General features: G+C 38.0%; 1 protein-coding gene across 5 annotated transcripts in view; it reads right to left on the bottom strand.

Annotated features, from left to right (window-relative positions):
• The window catches only part of LOC307172116 (uncharacterized protein), a 150,669-nt gene that overhangs the window by 68,928 nt on the left and 57,249 nt on the right, over positions 1–24,492 (bottom strand). For 3 of the 5 annotated variants that reach the window (XR_013823657.1, XR_013823658.1, XM_079894181.1), the window contains exon 3: positions 13,577–13,722. The exons of the other annotated variants lie outside the window; for them this stretch is intronic. The gene's annotated coding sequence lies outside the window, so the exon portion shown is untranslated. The remainder of the gene's footprint in view (positions 1–13,576; positions 13,723–24,492) is intronic. 5 annotated transcript variants of the gene reach the window in all.

Genomic DNA, 24,492 nt, shown 5'->3' with positions numbered 1-24,492 from the left:
ATAAAATATTACTTTTTATCTTATATGCTTGTGTTATACATCAATCGATCCTGTTAAGTGTGTATTATTTTTGTGTATACTCACAATAAAATAAAATAAAATAAAAGTGTTGTGCTTTTCGCCAAATAAAGAAAAATAAACATGATGCGAGTTCTGCCTTCTCTCTGTCAGTGTAGTCCATTCTGAAACGCGTCTGAAAATGAACCATAACTCAGCGAATACTCAGTCAAACAGACATACAGACACACAGGCATGAAGCTTGAATTCTCTTCTTTTAAATGAAGTAATTTATATAAAAAACAAATATTCTCATCTTGTGAAATCTGCATTAAAAGAGAGCGATTCCAGTCAAGCTAATTAGAGCTCATTCAGATGTAATGTGACCCCGCCCACGGAGAGCGCGCGCTATTCAAACGCAAATGTCTGAGGCAATCCACGCAAACTGTGAACGCCCACATCAGCTCGAGAAAACACATCAGATCATTGTACTTGTTTACACAGTCATCGCAGCGCTGTGAGGAATAATACTATAATGGAAAATGTACCTCAGAAGTACGAGGAGCAACAGATCCGAGGCTATGGAATAATGTAGTAAGTTTTTTTTTCATTCTCAAGTGCGGCGCATATCTGTGCATGAATGAATGAATGAACGGCAGAGATGCCGCTGTTTACCACAACTGGCAAAAGACGGTTTAAATTTGAATCGTTTCTGTCTGTGAATGTTTCGCTTTTAGCAAACTGTATTGCTATAGGCTACTGAGTAAAAATCGAGTGAAATATGTTGAAATAAAATGTATTTGTATAAGCAACGTATTAAACTGCAAATTAACATTTATATTTCTTATAATAAAAACGAAAGTTACTATGTTACAGACATATGAAAGACAACATTTCATTGATTAGTTTTGGATAGATTATACATTTTTACTGTAAAATATCTGCCACCTCAAATAAGCTTTTGTTTGCCAATTTTTGCTCATATGTTAAATATAGTATGTTTTGTCAAAAATAATCAAATAATATGTTATAGTGTTTATTACAATGTAGCCTAGGCTATATTCAAGTAATGAATCCTTAACTTTGAAATATGTATGATAAAATGTATACTTTAGTTTTTACAAAGAAAGATTACACTTGAATTGTTGTTGTAATTGTAACCTTTTTAATTAAAAAAAAATACAAGGTAGATGTAAACAAACTAATAAAAGGTAAATATAAGCCTTTTCTTTCAAATAATTTTTTTTTGTGTTTTATTAGTGACAAATTTGGGGAGAGGATAAATATTCCAAAACTGAAAATACAGTATGAGAATTAACTGCACAATTACTAGACATGTTTTCCTTTTGATATTATAGGCCAATTTGCAAGCACAATTTGTGGAAAAATAAAAAAAACATGAGATGCTTCCAATTGTTGCTCTTGCATTCTTTCTTGTGACACACCTGAATGAATGGCTCATTAAGTATGTGGGCCCCATTGTCTCCAGGTGCGAACCACTAAATATGCATGATCGTTGACGCCCACTCCGCATATTGCCTTTCCAGACAGAAAGTGTTTTGCAAAATTTAAATCAATGCATTGTGTTATGTGAATGATTAGGCAGGATAATTGTCACATCATTTTGAAGAAAAAACTCTAGGCGAAGACATCCATTAGTCAAAAGTCTTATTGACACATATTTAGAATGTGTTTTATGGCCTTATTTCAGAAACTTTAGTTTTTAGTTTTTTCAATAACCATGCATAAACATTATTCTCTCAAAAATACAAACATGTACATGCATGGTGCTCACATATGATGGTAGCCCTGTTTGTGCTTGTGAGGGACCAAGAGGCAAGAACAAGGAACACAAGCTTTGCAAAAGAAAATGGGTCTTTATTTGAACCCAAGAAAAAAATAACTTTACAAACTCATAAACTTCTTACAACAAAAATAAACAAACAGAAAATGAGATCAAAACAATTAGACAAAAAAACAAACAAACAAACTAAAACTACTGACCTCCTCAAATGAACAAAGCAACAGCTTATAAAGGAAAGGATGGGCCCATTACAAATTAAGAGGGGAAACAATTCAACTTTACATTCAACATATAACCATAAGTAAATCAAAATCAAATCAAACAAAGGTATACAATAAATAAAGATAAGGAAAGCAAAATGTAATCAAATATCATAAATGTACAACTAAATAAATCAATTGATAAAGACATTAACATTCCTTCCTCCCCCGGGCAATTTCAGCAAATGGTATGTTCGGGCGGAACCAATAACGCTTAAATTCTCTGTTCCTGCCCGGACTCTAATCCTTGTTACGCCAGGATGCGGCTGCAGCGGACCATGTCTGAAGTTCATCACGAACGGTAAACTTAAACTCAAAATAAAAACAAATATAAGTAACATATACAACGTAACTAATTTGTGTGCACTTCAAATCAGTAACAATGTATATAAAATGTGCTGTAAATGTAAACATGAAAACCTAACAATAAAGAAATAATTAATATTGTTTGTTTTGTGTGATTTATTATGATCCATCACTATACTGAAACAAATGAATATGAATGACAAAATAAGTTTAAATAAAGAGCATTCTTAAATGTATGCATGTTGGCGTGTGTGCATGTGTATGCATCCACATTACCGCTCTTGTGCGGCCACCACTCAGGCCGTCACAGTGCTATATAGAGTGAATTTACACCTTTGCCATTAATATGTTTATAAGCAACTGAAAAAAGCAAAAATGTCAGGGCATGTCAGAACATCTCAAGGACCCCAAAAACACCTTAGACCCCAGAGGGTTAAAGGGCACACACTAAAACAGCGTGTTTTTCTGAGCCCCAAAAAATGACAATTTAAACATGCTGTAAAAAATTATCTGTTGGGTATTTTGAGCTAAAACTTCACATACACACTCTGGGGACATCATAAACTTATTTTACATCTTGTGAAAAGAGTCATAATAGGTGCCCTTTAAATTTGATGACGTATAGGCTGTGATGCCCAGTTAGCAATGCCAGAACTGATGTGCATGCATACGCCAGGCCTTCAATCACTTGGATTTTTTTTTTTTCACTTAAAGCAATGGAAACAACTCTGTCATTTATGGTTAATTCTTCTTACATTTTTTAATAAAACAAGTAATAACAATTCTACTTTTATGACCTATGGGCTGTAATCACATTACCACATTCTTCCAATATTCTGATTATTTGTCCAAAGCGTTTATTCTTAAATCACTCATATTGCCTTTACTACATGACTACACCAAAGATTAAGAAGAAGAAAATAACACAGTGATGTTGTGTCCTCTCTGCCTTCAAGCTAAATCGAGTTCGACACCCCTGATTTAGTGCATTCATCTTTATTGGGCGGCAGACAGAACCGCTATAAACGAGACACACTGGCTCGGCTACAGACATTCATTAATTCTGGAATGCTGACAGATCCAACGTCACAGTTGTTTGCAAGTTGTCTGTTCATGTCCTCTTCAGTACAGAAAGAAAAGAGAACTTTAAAGTGCGGGATAGACAAAAAATCTCGCAAAAACTCATAAGGGATCAATAAGAAGTCAGGCTCATGGCTTGTCTCTCTTGTCCTACCTCATCCTTCCTTACTGGCGGTTACAGTGGCCTGGTTTCCACCTCTGACCACAGACAGGCCCCGGGGTTCCTGTTTACTTGTGCCTGACATGAAAGGCTGTAGCTAGCAGGCCTGACACACACACAGAGTTCACACTCCAACTGCCTGCGAACTGAAGCCTTTGCTAAACAACTGTGTAATAAGACTCAGTGTCGGTGCATAACAAAAAGCACCACAATCAGCCATTTCATATAAACATGAGATTCATCATCAGAGGAACATCCTGCACACTTCCTGTTTTTAAACAAACAAACTGGCTACTGAAGAGAAAATCTGTTGGTTTTTTTCCCCCTTGTTAGTTGTGATGCAATAGAAAAAATCTCCTTTTTTTCCAGATTTTGCACCTGGTTTTCCTAAAGCCAAATGGCCCAGCTCCCATCGCTGACTAGAGTCGGCCAATTCAAACATTCTTTACAAATAGGCACATCTCACGACTTCCCCCTCTGATTGGTACAGTAATGACAAAAAAAGACAACACAACAACACAAGCTTAGCAGTTCACTAGCATGACCAGACCTACATGTTCATGCATATGCTAATACAGACAGTCAAAATAAGAAAATGTTGCACGATTTATCAAAGGTTCGTTAAAAAATGGTGAATTATAAAAGTGCTTATAGAGCAAATTTTTCAGCAGTATTGGTTCTAGAAATATTTTTTCCATTCATTTTTACCAGAGCAATTTTAAAAGAGTCTTTGTTAAAGGGGTTGATATGACCAAACCAAGCTTAAATCACAACATTACTTTGATTTGAAGCAAAAGCATTTTAAAAAACAAAAAGACAAAGATACAAGACTGTGTACCAAACGGTTTTAACTCTTTCCCCGCCATTGACAAGACTTCCCATTATTTATGACACATCGCTTCCCCGCAATTGATGAGTTTTTCCAGCTTTCCATGTTTTTACTGTTATACGGTAGGGGGTGCTGTTACGAATCTTCTGGAAGAGTATAGCATCTTCGGATCCAAAAACAAGCAAATAATGCCTGTTTCAGAATACACAATTTTAGCCTGATTTTGGCTAAATCCATTTCACATAAGGTGTCGTGGGGATTCGTAAACAACAATGGACCTCGGGAGGCAAGAATCAATCATTTTATCTCATCGAGTGTGTCATAAGATGCCTTTCCACTGCACACGACATTCACATACGATTGTTGCATTTCGCCACCTACTGGCAGTTGCACGGAACTTTGAAACTGGTCGTGAAGCAATCGTTACCCTCAGCTTACTCACCATGGAAAAATTAATGATTTTAATGAATTGAATGCATGTATGAATATATCCACACAAAACAAATGACCCTCAGTACATCTAAAATAAAAACATAGTAGATTTTATAGAGCTAATCAACAAATATTGATGAAATAATTATAAAATAATTATTAATATCTGCCATTTTACAGAAATAGTCTTTACAGAATAACATTAAGGTGTTAAAATATTAGTAATTCAATATTATAATAATAATAATAAAATATTGGTAACTAAATCATAGTTTTGATTAGAATACATCACATCTGTTCGGCCGGTCGCATGCGGTCTAAATATTTCAACGCATCCGCAGCTCAGATCAGATCCGAAATTTCCGCATATGTATATGATCAAATCAGATCCGAAATTTCCGCATATGTATATGATCGGAACTCCACGCAGCTCCCATACTCTCTATTGGAAATAAATGACTTCAAACGGCTGTTGTTTGTCGTGTGCAGTAGAAAGGTGGCTTGAACCCGGCATAAGCTGATCTGCGTAAACCAGAAGGAGTGGATAGTAGACTGCTTACGTACAGTTAAGCTAACGTGATCATCAAACATTCAACAGCATATAAATCAAAACTGCCTAACGTTTCCAAATGAGATGTCGAACCCACAAAGATGCAGTGTTGGGGAAAGTTACTTTTAAAAGTAATGCGTTATAAATATTGCTTTATTTAATACTGAATCTGTTTTTGTGCAAGTGAGATGAGAAAATGGATGTTCACATTTAGTCTTGAACTACAATAACCATTATGTTTACACAGCACACACAACACCTCACCACTTCACTCCTGATTTCTCTTAATTTGAGAAATCCAAGAGAGGTGTCAGTAAATAAATGGGAAAAAGTAACTTGCGTTTCACTTACTTGAAAAAAGTAACTTAGATATTTTGTTGTGAATTTGTGTTACTTTAATAGTTACTTGAAAAAAGTAATCTGATTATGCAACTCACATTAGTTGTAATGTGTTACCCCCAACAATGCAAAGAGGTATACGACTGTGCAAGCTTTGGGGCTGTTGATGGACTCGATCTACTCAATCTATGTTTTGATCATTGTTCTGAATCCAATCCGGACAAAGTCTTTTTGACATGTAAATGAGAAAATCAGAGAAAAATGAAAAAAGAGCAGAGGCTCTTTTATTTCTTTTGATAAATTGAATGTTTACTTACTCATTAACAAAATATTCTGGGGGCCATTACATTGTGTGAACATGATGAAAAAATGCTGGCACTGGCTGACAACTTTTTCAGAAAATGCTGGCGGGGAAAGAGTTAAAGAGGGAAAGCACTACTATCCCTTACAAAAGCATTGCAAACAACAATTAATTTAAAAACTATGGTGAACTATAAAACTATTAATTTAAATTTGTTTATTATATCTATAGAAACGATGCATTTTAGAATTAATGCAAAATATGCATTTATACATACAAATATTTAAATACTTAAGAGCATAAGAGGACTTGATTACATAATTTGTGGTAATTCATGGGAGTGGGCGGAGCTTAGTGTTTTACTAAGTTCAAGTGCGGCAGTCATCCGTTAGGGGCTTTCGTTTTGTGTTTGTTAATTTTATGATATTAAAGTTACGTTTTAACGTCCGCCAGTTCCCGCCTCCTTCTTCCCTTATCACTAACCTTGTTACATACCTAAAAAAATAAGTTGGATTAATGTGGACTGAGGGCTTCAACGAAAGTCAATGATTAACAACCTCAAAGCTTACAGTAGGTCTATCTTTAACGGTAATTGTAACAAATCAATTCCACCATGGGGAAAATAAATGGAGTTTTCAATTTCTGAACCAGACTGGTACGCTATATTACTGTAGCAGTGTTTTTTTAAGGCAACGATATCATTGCTCCTACGTACTAGTAACTGCATAGCAACGTACTAAAAACTCCTCTGAACACCTTAGTAACACCCTGTCATTATGGTGGAGAGTATTGCATGGCCAAACACATTTCCCCCAGCTTAATTTTTAACTGACACATTCACATACAGTGTGCAGTGTTTCTTGTCATCAGTTTTTAAAAATGGTAAAATACTAATGTTAAAAACACTGATCATCTTGACCGGTGCACAGCTCTCTTGACCTGATGGCAGCGGGCTACTGAGCGCAGGACAGCGGTGTTTTCCAAATGATGTGATGCTGAAGGAATGTGCCCTCTGACCCAGATCTGCCTGTATAAAGGGATGTGGAGTGGCCCGGAGAAGAAAGCCCAGTGTTTAGGACCCCTGCTGTCCATCCCCACTCTTCTCGAACACTGCACTGTTTTAGTCCACCCTGTGTTAACACCCCCCTTCAGCTCGTACAGACGCTGTCTTTCTCTTCCTCTGCCCCTGCAGCTGCAGCTTCCTTTATGTAATCACCTCGGAGACACACTGCGTGAGGCCTTTATTGTCCGGCAGCGGAGAGGGCCGCCCCAAATAGTTGCAGTCCTTGGACGAGTGGTCTGCTGTTGGAGTAAGTGTGGATGGAAAATAGACAGTGGAGACCACACTTGAATACTGATGACAGATGAACAGGTGCACCTTCACTCACACACACACACACACACACACACACACACACACACACACACACTCAGGTCAGCGAGTACAAGGGGGAGAAAAAACAGCAGGGTAACTTGAGGCATCATCAGTTTTCATCAGCAGTGATTTGAAGCTTACTGTTTTAAATGTGCAGATTTTTGAAATACTATATAAAGGGCATGAAAAGTTCCATAAATTATATACTAGTATGAATCATGAACTGTAATAGTTAAAGTTGTGTTCTTTTCCAGCCTCACGTGAGACAAAAATATTACAGTTTGTTTCTCAGTTCAGCAGAACTTTGAACACTGGATGAGAAGTGCTCTGTCTTGAAAATAACATTTCTGAATCCTGTATTATAATTGTCATAAAAATCCTTGTTATTGTCTGTAAGATTGTACATTTTAATATTAGAAACAGTACTAATAGTATAAATTATATGTCAGATATATATTCTTTTAAAAGTAATTCATGATTCTGGATAATATGTTTTTTTTGTTTTTTTTTATCTCTTGAATGAATGATTCAATGATGCATCAAATCATTTTTAACAGTCAATGGTCATCACCTACTGGCAAAACAATGTAATAGATACCATCTTTATTTGAAGCGCATTAGTTTCAAAGGTCATTCACTCATTTTGATTGCTGCTGCAATATCAGTTTATGTCAGGACAATAAACTTTTATCCCAATACGTTCATTATTGTTTGATGTTTGCAACAGAAATATCAATACTGTGTTGTTGAAAACACTGTTTGTGAAACTGTTTCAAACATGCCGCTTTGGGTCAGCGGCAGCGCAAAAGCAGCTTTAAATATTCCAGTGTGATCATAATTTCAAAGGTTTCAGACAGAGGAATAATTGTCATTTAGCTATAAGATCGCGTGTTTGAATCGAGATCACAACCTTTTAATGAATATTCGTGCATACAAATGTATTTTTTATATCATATTTGTACCGGGCCTCAAAATTAACCCGGGCCAGAACGACCCTGCTCTCACTTCTGTGATCCATGGAGTTACATGTAATGTAGCTCAGCTGTTTCTCATAATAATATGAATTCTTCCAATACAGCACTGCTCTAGACAGCCAACAACCCCTCAACTGCCCCAGAGTTCAGCTGTTTCATCTGTCACACTGGTGCCTTAATTCTTCAGAATGTGATAGTGCTGTAATGTGGTCTTTGTGCTGTAATTTACACACAGTGAGTCCAGTGTTTGCAGCAGTCTGAGGAAGAGGAGAGTGATCTGTACACAGCTCCTGGTCAGGCCTGCGAATCTGAAAGAGAGGCTTTGTCTGCCATATGCAGCAGTGCTGAAACCGAGCACTCACAGATTACAGGCTAAAGACTAACTGCATGAGAAGCCCCTTCATCGCATGAAATGTCACCACGGCTCTGCAATACAGGCAAGTACTGAACAGTGAAACGGTCACAGAAACACACAGAACATGGCAGCAGCATCTCCTTCTGTCTGAATTCACCTGAGAGAGGAGCGTCAGTCAAGATTATACTTCATTACGAACTCACTTGTAAATGTCACATTTCAAAATTTCGACTGAACTGCTTTTTTAGTGACGAATTTTGGATTGATAAACAGAGTTTAGATTTCCTATTAAACTGTCAGCCATGACAACCTCAAAATCAACATTTTTACTAATATATATATTACTATACTATATTATTGTGTGTGTGTGTGTGTGTGTGTGTGTGTGTGTGTGTGTGTGTGTGTGTGTGTGTGTGTGTGTGTGTGTGTGTGTGTGTGTGTGCGTGCTGATATTTCAAATGTCGCCCATTCGGTTTCAGAATCAGAATTCAGAAAATTTAGAGTGCTTGTATGATTAAGCTTTTAACATTGAACGTAATATAATTAATTCACAAAACAAGTTTGTGCTCAGGCATGAAAAATTTTAAACAACAAATGTAACAAAATTATTTCTGTTTAGTGCATCTGAGCTGTGATAAAAACATGTCATATTCAGCAGCATGTTTAGTGTTTATTCTGTTGTTACGTCTTATGTCTTTTTTAAAGTGTTTTGTTGTTGTGTTTTTGAGTGTGTCTGTTGCAGGATAAAGGTCTGGCCTGCACTCAAGCCAGCTGAGATCCTGATTGGTCTGTTCCTGGTTCCGGTGATAAGGACCACCCAAAACACACTATCGAAGCTGAATTCGTGCCAGTTGTTCTGCTCGGCCTTGGTTTCCTCTTTATAAAACTTGCTTTTACTCAATTCGATTTACAATTCTTAGCATTACTTTTGCCTTCTGTTATATTGTGTAAATATTATCTGTAAATACTCAGTTTAAGGGAAGTAGGGAGTGTGTTGCCATTTGTTTCACATATATTGTTTGTTCTATGTTTTGGGTTAATGGAGATAGGGAAGTTGCGTTGCATTTTTTGTGTTTTCTTTCTTTTGGGGAATTTAGAGTGTACTAAATCGAGTTGTTTTTGTTTGTTATTTTGCCCTTATCCACTCCTGAATTGAATCCCTTTGTTTCTGGTTTACTCCTATATTTTTGTTAAAAAATCTACTTTTGTTAAACAATAACTTTGTGAGTGAGCTAGCGCACATTCATTTATGTTGTGGCTGGCCCTAGTAACACTGTTCATTTTACACTTTCATAACCTTATAAAATGTGTGTGTGTGTGTGTGTATATATATATATATATATATATATATATATATATATATATATATATATATATATATATATTTAATATAACACTTATTCTATAATCACATTCATGAAAGCAAATGTTTCTAACAAAAGCTAATGGAGCTCTGAAGGCCTTAACTAAGGAGTCTGTTTTTAATCAGTTATGAAAGAGGTGTAGAGAAATCAAGGGATTTTGAAGCTGTAAATTGGGATGTCTTCCATGAGCGTCTAATTGCACGCCTGCTGTTGTCAAGGCATGGAAGGTGACAGCAGGTGAAAGCCAGTCATGTTTTTCAGGGGTCTGGAATTTAAATGTGCCTTTCTCGCTCTCTCTCTCTTTCACACACACACACACACACACACACACACACGAGTGTGAGTGGCAATCAAACTTCTCTCGGGATGAGCGCGGTCTGCACTCACGCATTCTCTCTGTCCCTGCATGTCAGTCACTGTCAGAGTGTCAATTGTGCCAGGAGTGTCACGCCTGATTATATATTTTGATTTTTTATTTAAAAACTCATCCATTCCTCAAACCACCAAGGTCATTGTTTCACCAAACCAGTTCAAGTGCTCCGGCACATGGTTGAAAGGCACATTATTAGAGCTCTGAGTTCAGAGAAGTCTCCACTAAGAGAAGTCTCCACTAAATATATTACAGTACAGACTCACATGCACATGTGATCCGTCAGGAAAATGTCTCATCATACGGCCTCTCGTTTGATTCTGTTTTTAATGCTAATATAAAGAATTTGAAATCCAAATAGCATCTCCTGACTACATCCAGCTTTTTCAACATGCTGGAGGCTATAAAAAAAGAAATTCTATTCCGTCACAAGGAGATGTTCACCATAGCCTGATGGTTTGTGCCAGCACTTTCTATAGAATAATTGAAAGAGTAAAGTGCATATGGAATAGCACAATAATAATAAACATTTATATTGCTGATTTATATAGAAAAATCTACACGCTGGTTCCTACAATCACACTGCAATAGAAATATATAATGTGGACACGCATAACAGCACTGCTCTTGCTGGAAATGTGTGTATTCATCACTTGGCCATTACATTAAAAGCTAGCAATAGTGTCGGTTTTTGTGAACAGCAAAACATTTTATCTTAATCTACATAGATGATGTGAGAATGTACGTGCACCGGTTTCAGTCATCAGAGTGAGTCTTAGCTTGGATGTTTCATTGAATAAAACAAATATCTGTTTAAACAGGCGCATGTATTTATTTATTTATCAAGAGTAACCAAAATAATGCACTTGTTTTTTCTTCAAACTGGTGACTCTGCAAATCAATACAGAGAACGGCACTGAGGGCCTGTCAATCCTCTAATTCAATTCAAAATCTATTTTCGATTCTTCTAAATCAATCCGCCTCAATCCAATATTGCACTCAATAAAGCTTCGGTCACAGCTAGTGTGTTCTGGAGAAGGGCTCTTTGTGAAACAAAGAATTCAATCAATCCAATGAAAGCATTTTAAGAATTTCACCAGTATGTGAACAACACAATATCAAAAAACGTTACAGCAGATATGCATGAATACTAAAACTGGGCCGTTACTCTGGATACAGGTTCAACTTTTAGGCATGAATTTATATGTCTTTTCACATCAGTGGATGCAATTACGTCAGTAAATAAGTCAGCTCTGCAGTGCAATAACACTGGAGGGGAACAAGGACTGCAGAGGAAGGCGGACGCCCACCGCAGTGCTGAGAGGGGGGACCGCTCCCTGTCTCCAAATGGAAATGAATCCCCCAAAAAACGAGCTAATCAGTATTCTGCTCACACAGCCTCCAATCGTACAGGAGGGCGGTGGGAAGGGTGCAGGAGAGTCCTGACTGACTGCAAGAGCACTCCCGAAACCCAAAATGTCCCTATTCTTTCTTCCTCCAACTTCATTACTCGCTATTTGTGTTTAGACGACATTTCAGAACGATTCCCTCTTTTAGCAAGTCGTTTTTACCTTGAGAATCAAACAGGAATGACGGGCGTCCTTGTGTCTGTCTGTCAGACGGCTTTAAAGAAAAGCCAATCCACCAGAATAAATTATGTGGACATTATCATAACACAAAAAGATCCATCCAATCCAGGATAAATTGCTTCATGCTTTCAGGCGCCTCAAATTGCCCATATGACAAGTTTTTTTTCCCTTCTCTCTATAGACGTGAATATATTATTTCTATCTTACACCTACATTTAAATGGGTGGAAGAGGAGTTACATGCTGCATGCTACTGATACTGTACATGTCAACCAAACACACTTCTCTTACACATGAGATTTACTACCTCCTTTTATGTAAATCGGACTAAATTGTGGTGGATGAACACTTGAGGGAGTTGGGGGAGGTTAATTGTGATTGGATGACAGTTGCTTTCTTTCTTTTTCTTTCTTTCTTTCTTTCTTTCTGCAGGGAAGTTTTAATTTTTAAATTAGTTATTGCACAAATCAAAATATACATTTTAGTTCTGATTTCTAGCTCAGTGTTGATACCAAAATTTAACTCTCCTTGTGTCTGATTGGCCACATTTACCACAAAAGAACTGCCTTGGCCACAAACACAAATGAAAACTGTGCGTCACTTATCGAGCCCGCAGTTTCAATAGGTCAGAAGTTTCAATCCATTTTCTGTTACATTTCTCAAAACAAGACTGACAGGGAAATGTGACATAAATTCACAAGAACAGAAATGTGCATGTGTCTTCCATCTAATGAATGCAATTCAAGACTTAAGATGACATTTAGAGGTGTTTAATCAGGAAAGCATCACTTAAACTAAGTGTGTGCATTATCCTGCAGTGTTTGTGCTTCAGATATGAATGATTCCTAAAATTATTCATGTTGTTGAGGAGTTTGCTGCTACTACTAAGTGATCAGACACCCATTTTGGACCAGAAAACAGCTGCAAAACTCCCATTGGAAGAAGGGACCTGATATCACAGAGACTCAGAACACCCTAGAAGCCACTCAGAACACCATAGCAACGCCCTGGCAACCACCCATAACCTAACATTGTGGCGCCAACTACAGCTTAGTGTACGACTCTGAGCGACTGTCACGTCCTCAGCACATGCACACTGAGCTCAGATTAGCTGCCTTTAATTGCAGCCACAAACTGTGATGAGATCAGATGTAGACACTCCCTGTTCTGGAAGAGAGATTCAGGGAGTTATGGCTCGATGGCCCAATGTCAAAGGGTGGAGAACACAACCACAGCCTCTCTCAGTTTGACTCTCTAACTGCCTACACTTTATTTATTGTGCGTCTTTTCAAATCTCCACTGGTTTAGATAAACAACAATGGAGAAGTGACATAACTGAGTCAAAGAGCACCAACTGTTTTTTTTTTTTTGTGTGTGTGTGTGTGTGTTATTTAAATGTAAGATTCTTTTTCTCCTTGTGATAAATAATTTACATCACTCATGTAAGTAACAGTGTGACACATCATCACTACACAACGCAACCATCTCTTACATCATCCTTGACTCCTTTTCCATGATATTTCAGCAATTCCCGGCTGTCAAAGTGCTGATGTAGGAGTCCGTTGACTAACGCCATGCGCATATGCGGCTAATGAATCCTCCTCAAGAGAAAGAGTGACGAGTTCCGCAGATCAAACACTGAGAAAGAGAGAGAGAGAAAAATGTAAACAGAAATGTGCTGTTAGTGCCACTTTGCCATCATCGCGTCCCGTTTGAATGCTTAGCCAAGAATAACAATCCATAATTCATGAGCTGCCGTCTAGTCCACAGACACAAGTCAACCAAGCATTTATTATTCATTGGCACACACCTCATGTGATGAGCTCCAACAAATGGGTTTCAGGCCTGCTTTTTTTTTTTTTTTTTTTTAAATCATTTATTTTAGTTTTAGTTTCGCTTGTTGCTTTTTTCTTCCCTGTTATTGTTTTTGTTTTTGCTTTTGCATTTTTTATATATGAAAAGGGGATTAACTCATCAACTGGAAGCAATTAGCTGTTATTAACTGGTATTAGCATAAACATAGAGTGAATGAGCATTAGAAAAATGCCCTGAAAAGACTTCATATCAAATTCACCCACTACAGACCTATTAAATCAGTCTAGCATATTAACATACATGAATCACCGTGTATGATCATGAACTGCACATAACACTGTTTTATGTGAAAGGTAGGGGTCAGAGGTCATGAGCAGCTTCTGCAGCTGTTTATGAAAATGCACAATCACTCACACCAGACCTCTGCCATGTTAATGTGCAGTCATTAGCGCTGTGAGAATAGCCTGATTTGATCATTTCTGTTGTGTGGAGAGATCCTGGGGCACATGTTTCCTCCGCTTTAATCAAATCTGAACCAAATTCACATCTGATTTAGCTGTTTATTTCTCCCAGAGCTCCTGACGATATATGCATGTGTTGGTGACCTACTTTTGCTCGAGCTGATTCAGCAAGAGGCGGTGGGGTGCAGGATTCAGGGTCCCTCATGTCGATCTGTCTATTGTGCTTCAGTATGTGTGTGTGTGTGTGTGTGTGTGTGTGTGTGTGTGTTTGTGTGTTTGTATATACGGGTGAGTGTGGCTGTGGCGTGTGTTAGTAATATCAGAATGCTGATAAAAACAGTTCAGCACACTGTAAACGAACAGACACTTCCTCATGTCTTAAAAGTTAACAGGAAACGTTCACAACCCAAGTGGAGCAAGATGCATTAAGACAGTAAAAGGAGTTTGATCTCAAACTCTGAACTCAAAATCTGCAAATGTGTTGCTGTCTGAGGTGAAGGAAGAACAGCTCTCAACACATAAAATGTAAAGAGGACAACACAGAGACAATGCTAGTATCCAGAGGAATGGATGCATTTCCTCAGATAAACAGGAGTGAATCCTGTAACATTCCACGGCCAAAACAAAGTGTCTGTGGATGAGAGTATGAAGTGAGGACTGGTGGGACGTAGGCTACAGTAGTTCTGCTCCACTTCACAGACAATGAGTGGTAGGGGAATTTTTAGATTAACACAACAGTAATTGATGACATTATATATAACAACAACTGCAGCTTGTTCCGTACGTCATACGTCATTACGCCATCATTGCACATCGCAGTCCTTTCCGGTTTCAGTTTTCAGTCTGATCAAGTGTTTACATCCTCTCGATCAGAGTATAAATTGAATAAACCACCCCTTCCAATCCAATCGAAATTTAATTCGGATCGAGCTCAATCGGATCGATTAAGGTGTTTACAAGGCTTTTCAGTCCGATTGAGCCATCAGTCGGATTGCCAAAAGATTATTTGGTTGCATTTAAACGTAGTCAGTGTGTCTGCTGAACACTGAGGGTTTCCAGGATGAGGACATCCTATGTAGTTGTAACTGGTTATTGTTGCGTTATATTACAGCAACAGCTTCAATGAGACTGATGCTATACTGAAACTGTGCTATACAGCATTTCATGTCTTATCTGAATGACTGCCCTCTGTTTGGGCTCCCAGAGATAATTTCCCTTTTAAAATATTTGTAAAAATTATTCTGAGAAGACAAACACTATAATAGCGAATGATCTTCGCTAGCAAATATAAATCTGAAAGGCTCTTTAAAAACGTATAAACGCAGTTTGACTTTCTGTTTGACTTTCACTAGTTCACACTCTGAGCTCAGAATTTGTCCCAAACCCAGAGTCCCACCCACCCCAAATCAGAGTTTGTCCAGACAAGAGTCATATTTCACCAGGCTATTTCTAGTCCTCTTATAAGTACATCTATGATTATGATCAAATTATAGCCACGTTACATAGAGCACAGTAATTGCAACTTCATTTGCATTAACGGTCTTACCTTATGAACTTGTGTGATTTCTGTAAAGCTCTGCACCTGTAAACACAGTATGCATGTCGAGACATGAGTGAAAGTAGATGTCACAGCTGATGAAGGAGCCGGGCAGAGCGACACGCGCAAACTACATGAGAGGGATATGATGTCTCAACCACTAGCACACTTAGCCCTACTCCGGATTTAATTAGAGAGATGCGGGGCCTCTATAAAATGCTATCAGTAAACACCATCCACCATGTCCTTTCCTGCTAGCTATGGCAATGGCCTTAGCCACCTCTTGACCCTGTTGGCTACAAACCGTTTGGTTCCTGAAAAGGGAGGTCAGAGGTCGTCACAATTGTCGATCCCAATTGTAGTATGCTAAATATCCAATCGTTTAACTCTTTCGCTTAATCTCCCCTGTGGTTACCCTACAGGAGCACTTCTTTAATGGCAATAATGTTGTTATTCTGAGAGCAGTCATGCAAACAAAAGTGGTGCAGAGACAGCGGTCTCTGAGGGTTAGCAAATGGCTCAGTAACATGAATCAGAGTGACCAAAGAATGTGTGGCGACTGCCCTGCTGGAAACGGGCAATTATGTAAATAATGTGTGTGATCTTTAAAAATAAGAACATCGTCTTGAACTAAGTGGGTTAGAATCTGCATGTCAGGACTCGAGGACTTGCCGTTACTGGCTCAACGGTAGCTCTATCTTCATGTTTCAGCCTGCTGGACAGACTACAATACTTCCGTCCTACCTAATGCCTGTGTGACGTATCCCGGTCAATCTCACCTGTTCGTTCAATAAGGCCAGAGGACAACTCGTCCCCTGACTGAGCCTGGTTTCTCCCAATGTTTTTTTCTCCCTTTCTTTCAACTGATGGAGCCACATTTGGCTTGCTTAGATGGAGACTCTTAATATCCAGCAATATTACTGATTTAACTGCACTGACACTATTGGATGAGAAACAAACTTGAACTGAGTTGAGCTGAATAATGACACTATTGTCTTCTGCTTTATAGCACAGTAAAAAAAAAAAGAAAAAAAAAGAAAAGAAAAAATTCAAACCTGCAGTTTGCAACATTGATACCTTTATTGAACTAAATTGAATCAACAGTAAACTGACTCGAGCTGAATAACGACACTATTGTCTTCAGTAGAGCTGCTTATAGCTATATTGAACTTGTTTCATAATGAATGTAATTTAGTCATATCACTGAACTGAAATGAGTTGCATAATAAGTTTGCATCCTTAATTCTGTTACTTTCCTGTTTATTTTTGTGAAGCTGCTTTGAAACAATTTCTATTGAATAAAGCCTTATAAAAATAAATCTGACTTGATTTGAGGAAGTAGGAGTATATCCACAGGACATGATACAGAACTCAATGAATCCAATAACGGTTTGCGTGACATAAAGCGCTCGGAGGACTGACCTCCTCACCATACAAAGACAGCTACTCTGTGTATTGTTTCTCAGAGGTGAAGCTAGTAATCAAACCGGATTGTATGCACACAGCAATTAATCATGTTGTACCAGGGGCGTAGCCAGAATTTTATTTTTGGGGGGGCCCATCTTAAAATGAGGGGGCAACTATATATATATATATATATATATATATATATATATATATATATATATACAGTATAACCTAGGCTATAGCAGCCTAGGACATAGCTCGGCGATTATTATCTTTTACATGAAGTACGAGGGCGATTATAAAAAGTGTCAATGATGTCATCTTACTCAGCAAATAAGAGTTTGGTTCCAAAACGTGATAAACGTTAAATATATATATATATATATATATATATATATATATATATATATATATACACTTTTTTTAGCTCCCGCAAAAATCTGTATTGTATCTGGTCGGTGTTGAAAAGTCCATTTTTAATTTTACGTAAAATGCGATATCTGCGCAGTTAGCGCACCATTCCACGCTTTGTAAACCATAACGGCGGCGCTTTGAATAAACCCGGCATCCTAGTTTTCCTTCTACTTTGTGATCCACAAAAAATAATAATAATAATAATAATAATAATAATTTTGACGGCATTGGTGACCCTGTGATGGTTTCTGCGGTGGGGAAGAAACGTAAACGTCTCTTTAAGCTGGCATATCACACATGATCAATCCGTTCTTAATTTTGTTTTTAGTTATGTACCCTGATTTTATGCTCTGTAATTATTGTTTTTTTACAATTTCATTGATTTATAAATGTATTGTACTAGTATGTTTTGTGAGGTGACCTTGAGTGTCCAGAAAGGCGCCATAAATAAAATGTATTATTATTATTATTATTATTGTAAGCCATCGAAATCTAATAATTTAGGCTACTTGAGGAGATTAAGAAGATGAGGCATGCGGGAGGAGGAAAAATCTCAACTTGTTCTCACACGACAGCATCAAACTTCTGTCACGCTGACACTTTGACCCCAGGGGATCTTTTGAAAATCTTTCAGTTGTTTTACTCAAAGTCAACGAAAACCGAGCAGGACCAAGCCATTTTACAGCTGATCGCCGTAAAAAAAAAAGTTCAGGAGGTATTTCTTAGCGATGGTGATTTAATGTCGGCTATTTTTAGTCCAGTGCCTGTAAGTTATATAAGATTAGTATTGACCAAGTGCAGAGGCTGTCATATGTGGATCAACTTACTTTGTTGTGTATTTCAACAGTTAAAATTTGAAAAACGTTTATATTGATTCAATGGATTAATTGCATTTTGGAAAAAAAGGTGTCATGAATTGATTGCATTTTGTGGGGAAACTAATCCTTTTTTATAATAAATATTTGAAAATCAAAATATGGATTTGAAATTATGTTATTATAACCTAAAATATGCTATGTGAAAGTTTGAAACAAAAAATAGTGGTTTTAATCTTTCTACTCTCTTGGTAAAGAAAACACATTATTACTCAAAATTAATCATAATGAATTTATCGCGTTTTGAAACCAAACTCTTCATATACAACAGATATAGGCTATACAGGAAATGTGGTCATCACTGGTTGTGAAGGCGGTTCATAAATTGCAAACAAGTCATTGCGCATTGTGCCGATCTGAGTCGAAGTCTCCGCTATTCCTGTGATGAAATATGTGCGTTTCTGTCTCCTAGCCGCTTCACTCGCTGTCGTCTTGTAGTAAGCTGAAGCAAACTCAGATGTAGATGGCTTATTTTCTCCTTCTCGCTCATCTTTTCGTGCTTAATATTGTACTTTGCACAACGCTGCCATTGTCACCGCATGAACTCTCACGCGAAGATGACAGCGTATGTTACGCACAACACGTCAAATCAAGTTTGAAAACAGCCGCAATTTTACCGCGCAGTATTTTGATTGATCAATCTATCAATTAGACTAACACATCAATAATTTCTTATTTTTATTATTTTATTTAAGCCATCAGAAATCTGAGGGGGCCGGACATATAAATGAAATATAAATGGCTACACCACTGTGTTGTACAGTCATGAATCAGTTCAAAAACACTTACTGTAGCTTCTCAATCTACAACTATTCATAATAGGCTTTGGAGGCTATGCTATATTATAAAAATAGTCACGGCTGAAGGGGTGCACAATGTAGCACAGCCACTTATATATTATTGATTAAATATGTAACATGTAAAAACAGCGTTTAAAATACAGACGGGTGACAAATTGGGGAGTCAATCAATAGTTTGATGATCATGAAAATTATTTTAATCATATGACGTCCTTTGCAATCATCAGGGGCCTCATTTATAAAATGTGTGTATGCAGAGATTTGAAGTAGAGTGTGCGTATGCTAAAACCCAGACCAACGTTCATATTTATAAAAACGGTCTTTGACGTGGAAAGGAGTTGTGGCAGAGAGTCGGAGAACTGCATGTATTTGGAAATATAAGCAATTCTTGCTGCTCGCCATTCAAGTAAAGGATTTGGACGCTGACGGGTGCTCTTTTATATGCTAATGACATCAATTATGTGGCATTTAAAAGGCGGAGATGTGAAGCCATTCAGCTGAGCACAATTTCAAGATCATTTGCAATTTATAAATTTCACTTCTGGCATAAACGCCATACAGGATTGTGTGCGTACGTTCATTCTCTGAATCACACTTACAGACATTTGAGAAAGGATCGTAAGATCAAAGACACCTATGGGAGATTTTGGAGCTACATTCTCCACCACTATCATCAAACACCAAATGAGGGAATATCTTTTGGAAGAATGGTGGTTCATGCCTCCAGTAGAGCACCAGGGACTTGTGAACTAAAACGGTTCTGGTAGCATGTGGTGGCCCAACCCCTTACTAAGACATGTTATGTTGGTTTTTCCTTTCATTTGTCACCCATCTGAGCATATACTCTGTTTTTTATGGTGCTTTTTTTCAATTATGCAAACAGAATTCTGCTGTAAAGCAGCCCTAAAAAGACAAGAGTCATTATTCAGTTGAAGTCAGTATAGTTTTGATTCAGTTTGGTTCAAGAACTTTGTAAAGTTCATAAATTATGGAATGAGTTCAATTCAGCTATAAGCAGCTCTGCAGAAAACAGTAATGTCATCATCCAGCTCAGTCCAAGTTCTCATCCAATCGTGACAATGCAGTCAAATCAATAATACTTCAAATCAATAAGACTTCTAAGTCTGCAAGGCATGCTGGGAAGAGAATGCTGTACTAGATTAAAGTGAGATGTGTCATTCTTGATCTGCCTTACTTAAGGTGGACGATGACACAATTTTCTTCTAGAAACAAACATTGTTGTATTATTTTCATTTTATCACTGTGAAGCTGCTTTGATACAATCTGTATTGTAAAAAGCGTTATATAAATAAAGGTGACTTGACTTGACTTGACTTGCACATAAATAAAACCAAGACAGCAACACCCAAACACAAATAGCAGCTTCTGCATCACAGGGGTTGTTCATGTTTCCCTTTCTGCAGATTACCGCCTATCCTCTCGGCTCCTTCTCTCTTTTCTCTTGTACTTTTCTGCACTTTCACTTCTGCTGTAGCTTCTGTACTGCCCCAGCTTTCTCTTTAAACTTGAGTGTTGTTGATCTTGTGTGATAAACTGCTAGTGATGTTCCTCATTTGTAAGACACTTGGGATGAAAGTGTCTGCAGAATGACTAAATGTACTTGTCAGTCTCTCCTCGTGGCCTCATCCACCCTTGCTCATATCTGCCTACCCTCAGAATCACAAGACAACACCCAGCAATCTACAGCTCTAAACAAGGCATTTAAAACACCCATATGAGCTATTAAAACTTCAGAGTTACAAAACGTTCCCAAGACTTGAGTCCACCCCAAGCCTGTTGAAGAGTCTAGCCCTGAGCTGTAGACCCAGGAGGTTTCCAAAGCAAGGTCAGACACCGAAGAGGGTTATTACATTACAATTAGGCCTTGGCAAACCAGGAGGGAGTGGCGGTTCGACTTTATGAGCCTGCAAGTAATATGGGCCTGTTTGCTGATGTTATCGCACAGAGCTCTGGGAGGGTTTGGACAGTCCCTCGAGGTGTCTGCATGCTGTTTTAAATCATGCACTTACTAGATTTCTAAATGTCTAAAATGGCCAGCTCTCTTTGAAGTCCTCACCTCTTCAACCTCACCGAAGAACAATCAATGTGAAAGACTCAAGGAGCAGCCAGGTTTGCTTTCCTGGTAAATCTTCAAAAGAATGGCGTCCTACCTCCTACCCGTCTTTCAGCAAAAACATGCTTTTTATTTTAAAACATTATTTGTACAATCATTAGTCTGACCTACTAAAAGTTTTATTGTTATAGGTTCAAAGAAAATATGATTATGTTACTAGCATTACACACTAGAGTCACCATATTTTAGTTTGCAGAAAAGAGGACGGGGGCATGGTTGATGAGTGGGGGTGTGGTTGGGGGTGATTCACAACCTTACAACTATGTTATTGTACTTTAATACAGAAAGTAATTCATCCTTTCCATTCAACTTTTGGCCTGCAACAATAGAATAATATATACACATATATATATATTTATATATATATATATATATATATATATATATATATATATATATATATATATATATATATATATATAATTTAGCTTTTAATTAACACCTTTTACATGACACTGTTTCTTTTCATAGCCATAGGTTAAAATAAAATAAAAAATCTACTAGACTATTTCAGTAAAAAAATCTTTCAATCCTCCAGATGTTCTCTTGTATACTTTCCTTATGTGGGCTTCTAGGTCACTAGCACCTTTATTTGACACTTGCATTACCTGCAAAGCTGGCATGTACGTGTCATTTTCTCTGTAAATCATCTGTGATTTTACATTTGGGCTTTTTTTTTTTTACGCTGTTAGCAATTTACATCTAATCTCGCACTTGACCGTAAATTGAAGCGTCGAGTCACGCTGCTAAAATTCTGAGAACATAAAGTCCACCTACTTTGGTTTGATTGGTCATCTCAAATATTCTGACATTGACGAGCAGTGACAGACCAATGAGGCTGAGATGAACACACACACACACACACACACACACACACACACACACACACACACACACACAGGCCTCTGACGTGCTCTCTGCTTGGAACGTGCTGATTATAAGAAGACGGGGTGAAGCCGAAGCCGGTTTCATATGTTTTAAAGGGGACTGAAGCGATCACAAATTAGTGTACAGTTAATCACATTTTTTAGGGGGGTTAGGCTGAAATTTAGGCCTAGTGACGCCCATTCGCTGTTTAGGAGCCATGTGCCACAGTTGATAAGCAAGCGCTGCTCTGTCTCTCTCTTGCTCTCGTGCCATGGTGCTGAGGGTATTGACTGAGATGCAGTTTAACCAGTGTTTGCGTTACGTACATGACCGACCGACCAATGGTGGCGTGCGAGAAGGTGGGACCTAAAGCAATGCAAAAACGGCGACTGTAGAAAGAAAAAGCCGAATCCCGGACATTTTGGTTGATCTAGAAATCCCGGCCGGACGCATTTTTTGAGGTCCAAAAAGAGGACATGTCCGGGAAAAGAGGACGTATGGTCACCCTATTACACACATATAGCTACCTGAAGACCACAAGACCACAGACAAAAAACAGTGAAACCTTAGGTGACTGTGAACTGTCCGGATCATGTGTCCTTCACAGACAGGACACAAAGGAGCTGGAGTGAGTCCAAACCAGATGATCTCCACTTGGAGTCTCCAGAGATGCATAAGGAAATGCATCTTACTTACAGTAATGTGAGCATTTAAATGTGAGCATACTTTTTTATGGCTGTACCTGTATGTTAAACTTACATATAACATAGTCAAGTCAAGTCAAGTCATCTTCATTTATATAGCACTTTTAACAATGTAGATTGTTTCAAAGCAGCTTTACAGAGATAAGCGTATAATTTAAGGTAACAGAGATTGTTTTGGCTTTATAGCGGTTCTTTAATAAAGTTATTTTCCAGCTAAAGTTAGTTTTGATTGATTCGCTTCCGTCGCAACGATCATTTGTTATTTAATTAGGGGCCGCTAAGACGACACCATTCTCTCTACACAGACTTTAAACGTGAACCTGTGATAAACGCTGATGGCGTTCACATGCACATTAAGAATTGGTTCTATAGTTATGTGCGTTTGAATATATGTGCGCAGGTTTGGAATTCCCTACAAACCAAGCCTAAACAAAGTACTGGTCTTTCCTTATAAATTTTGATACAGAATTTTATTTCTGCGACAACGACAACGCTTTATCTGGAGTGGTAAAGGGATCCTCCATAGGGAGAGACTAGTTGGCACTTCAGCACTGCGTTGTCATCGGGTCCAGGCGAACATACACAGTGAACATACACAGCTACTCCTGCTTTAAAATATTGTGTGAATTATAGGATACAACAGATCCTGACATAATCGCAGAGGTGACCTTAAATGCAAAGTTTTTCCATAACTTGACTACCAGTGTAGTTTTTGCTGCTTGTAAGATCCAAAAAGTGTATACAGATTAATTATGTTATGTGGGTGGGTTGGAAGAATTTGTCATGGAGCCAAAAAAAAAGTTGAGGCACATGTTTTCAGTCACTGGGTTTACAGACAAGCTCAGGAAACACGGGAACGGAAATATATTTTGGACCACACAAATGCAAAAGACATTGCAGGCCAACAAAGAAGAGGTTTTCATCAAGACGACATGCCTGAACATGCCCCGTATCTGTGAGAGTCTTGAGCTTGCTGCCTCAGTGAAAAAGACTGAGCTTTCCTTGACCTCGGGTTTGTATTCAACAATAATTAGACTCTCAAATTTAACCCGCGGTAAATGTTCTGCCCGGATTACATCAGCATTCCAGTGGGCAAATGGCAAACAGCCATTTAAACCAGTTTCATGGTGAACGACAAGGTCTGGTTTGAGAGTTGGCCATGCAACATTTCTCCACGCTTTTCACTATACAGGGACGCGACAACATGCATGATTGTTTGTGTTTGTTCATGATACAGTTTCTCTAAGCTGCCAGATCAGCCCTCCAGAGGGTCTCACAGCATACAAATTAGCCTTTTATTGCGGCTGTTGACTGGAATGCACCTCACAAGAGCCACAAAGGTTTAGATCCAAGCCATAGTGAAGTCTGAACAAGCACAGCGGTTACAAAATGCC

This window comes from Squalius cephalus (assembly GCF_949319135.1).
Source record: "Squalius cephalus genome assembly, chromosome: 15".
In the NCBI taxonomy this organism is placed as follows: Eukaryota; Metazoa; Chordata; class Actinopteri; order Cypriniformes; family Leuciscidae; genus Squalius; species Squalius cephalus.
The sequence above is the reverse complement of the archived record's forward strand: the minus strand, read 5'-3'. Positions and strand labels throughout refer to the sequence as shown.